We start from the raw sequence: 3,349 nt of genomic DNA, 5'->3' as shown, positions 1-3,349 counted from the left end.
ACCCTATGAGGAGGCAGCATTATACCCTATGAGGAGGGCAGCATTATTCCCTATGAGGGGGTGCATTATTCCCTATGAGGGGGCAGCATTATACCCTATGAGGGGGCAGCATTATACCCTATGAGGAGGCAGCATTATACCCTATGAGGAGGCAGCATTATTCCCTATGAGGGGGTGCATTATACCCTATGAGGGGGGCAGTATTATACCCTATGAGGGGGGCAGTTTTATACCCTATGAGGGGGTGCATTATTCCCTATGAGGGGGGCAGTATTATACCCTATGAGGGGGGCAGTATTATACCCTATGAGGGGGGCAGTATTATACCCTATGAGGGGGCAGTATTATACCCTATGAGGGGGGCAGTATTATTCCCTATGAGGGGGGCAGTATTATACCCTATGAGGGGGGCAGTATTATACCCTATGAGGGGGTGCAGTATTATACCCTATGAGGGGGTGCATTATACCCTATGAGGGGGGCAGTATTATACCCTATGAGGGGGGCAGTATTATATTCTATGAGATGGCTGCATTATATTCTATGAGATGGCTGCATTATACTATGTGAGGGGGCTGCTTTATATTCTATGAGGGGGCTACCCCAACTCCTGCTACATAATTAAGACATGTACAACCTTATATTATACCCGGATATTAGCGTGTTTTACCGCATAATTGGTGGTCTGGTATTTAACTCTATGCAGCTACATAGTGGGCCCCAAGAATGATTTTCTCTGGTGGGCCCAAGGTGTTCCAGTCCGACGCTGTTAGGCGCTGTTGTACTCTGTCTTGTACTCTGTCTTACAAAGGCTAAATCTTCGTGATTAAATCATGCCTGGAAGAGCCAGAGCAAGATTACGCGGAAGTGAGCAAAAGCACAAGAGGGGGGCTTCAGACTGAGTCTGGGCTACCCCTCTTATGCTTCTGCTCACTGGGTCCCTCAACAACAGTGAGGACAGTAATGCTCTGAGAGCAGTCCTGTCCACGCATAAAAGTATAAAATAAAGACTCAGACACATCATGGAAAGTTTAAATAGTGGGAAGTTTATTATATGCTTTATTATATATTATTTATTATATTATTTATATATTATATATTTATTATACATATTAATATATTATATATTTAACATATTATATTTATATTATATATTTTTTATATTAGATTATATTATTATTTATCATATGCTTTATTATTTATTATACATATTAATATATTATATATTTAACATATTATATTTATATTTTATATTTTTTATATTATATATTTATTATATTAGATTATGTTATTATTTATTATATGCTTTATTATATATTATTTATTATATTATATTTATATATTATACATATTAATATATTATATATTTAACATATTATATTTATATTATATATTATATTATATTATTATTTATCATATGCTTTATTATATATTATTTATTATATTATATTTATATATTATATATTTATTATACATATTAATATATTATATATTTAACATATTATATTTATATTTTATATTTTTTATATTATATATTTATTATATTAGATTATGTTATTATTTATTATATGCTTTATTATATATTATTTATTATATTCTATTTATATATTATATATTATACATATTAATATAGTATATATTTAACATATTATATTTATATTATATATTTTTATATTATATATTATATTAGCTTATATTATTATTTATTATATGCTTTATTATATATTATTTTATATTTATATATTTATTATATTTAAATATTACATATTTATTATATATATATTTTATATATTAATGTATTATGTATTTAACATATATTTATATTTATTATATTATTATTTCTTAATTATTATTCAACCTATAGCCTAACATGTTGATCCAGAGGAAGGCAAAAAAAACCCATGTGGCAAATAGCGCCACATTGGGGAAAAAATTCCTTCCTGACTCCACATACGGCAATCAGACTAGCTCCCTGGATCAACGCCCTATCAAGGAATCGAGTATATACACCCTGTACACCATACCAGCATACTTCTCTACTATCTCCAGTTCTTCATCGTCTTCTAGCTGTTCTTCTAGGACCGTCAGCCATGTTTCTCTTCCCATCATGTTCTTCTCCTTGCAGGTCCTGCAGCTCTGTTTCCAGGCGTTAGTGGATATTCCTCTCTCTCTTCCATGCCCAGTGGTCAGGGTCTTCTGCCATGATCTAAAATAAAATAAGTTATTATAATCAGAGTGTAAAGGGCATATGTCTCCATTAATCATAATCCAATTTGCATATATTTTAGACCTGATGATACTGGTGTGATGACTGAAAATCCATGTCAGAATGACTTTATAATCACTTATTAAAGTTTTCTTGCTTGATATTAGAACAAGCATGTCATGAGTCCAGCTATGGCTGCAGTCATAAAATGCTCTGCCTAATATCAGGATTACACGACCATTTTGACGTGGCTTTACAAAGTAAGTACAAGTGCCTCATCAGGTCTAAGGGATTTATTTAAGCATACTCTTTATATTGTGATATCTAATTACAGATCAGCTTTATATTATTATTGTCTCTATTGCTCACCAGATCACACGTGTCCCGATCCACCCAAGCCCGGAATCCCATCCTGGTGAGCAGAACATTGCGGCATTGTAGCAGTTGGTCCTTCCTCATCCTCCACTTCCGTCCAAGGGCCCAGCGGTAGATCTTCTGTCGATATCGCACCTCTTCTTGCTCAAACTGGTTGGCTAAAAACCTTGGAGGGAAGAGAAATGAAACCAAATAAATTACAATCCACTTCAGAAGAAAATACAGACAACAACAACAAATGCCATTATCATGTATTTAGCCGAGTGGCCGAAAAGAGATTTTGGTTTTACAATAAAATAAACAATGTTATTTATAGACGTGAATGTGTAATAATAAAAGAGACTCACAGAGCTGGAAAGAAGAAGGTTCCATATTCTGAAGATGGCAGTCCTGCTCTCCTGAAGTAAGCGACGACCATGGCGAGGAGATACTGGAGGGAGGAGAAGCCGAGTTAGAGGGATATATAACACAGCACATATCTGTCAGTAGATTCCTAGGTTTGGTCATATCTGGCCACTATTACATAAGAATAAGCCCTTTATTTCCCTATGATGGATCTTCTCAGATCTGGAGGATTTCTTATCCTTCACTACAATAATACCTTGTCCGAAATCTTAAGACAGCTGTCCCTGGCTAGAAAACACCTGATGTATTCTTCTTCTACAAAAATGAGGAAAATAGTATTATTTCACTATGAACTTTGTAATGAAATCCTGTTTAATCCTATTAATTCTAAATTAATGGGGTTGTAGGGCTCCTCATCAATGA

The 3,349-nt window shown here is 33.9% G+C and overlaps 1 long non-coding RNA gene across 1 annotated transcript in view; it reads left to right on the top strand.

The window, feature by feature from the left end:
• LOC141088352 (uncharacterized) overlaps positions 1 to 2,898 on the top strand; it is a 13,866-nt gene extending 10,968 nt beyond the window's left edge. The window contains exon 2 of the long non-coding RNA XR_012231915.1: positions 2,579 to 2,898. This is a non-coding gene — a long non-coding RNA (uncharacterized lncRNA). The remainder of the gene's footprint in view (positions 1 to 2,578) is intronic.
• The last annotated feature ends 451 nt before the right edge of the window (positions 2,899 to 3,349 follow it).

Source organism: Dendrobates tinctorius, unplaced genomic scaffold (assembly GCF_039654945.1).
Source record: "Dendrobates tinctorius isolate UK_male_01 unplaced genomic scaffold, ASM3965494v1 ptg000038l, whole genome shotgun sequence".
NCBI classification, from domain to species: domain Eukaryota; kingdom Metazoa; phylum Chordata; class Amphibia; order Anura; family Dendrobatidae; genus Dendrobates; species Dendrobates tinctorius.
The sequence above is the reverse complement of the archived record's forward strand: the minus strand, read 5'-3'. Positions and strand labels throughout refer to the sequence as shown.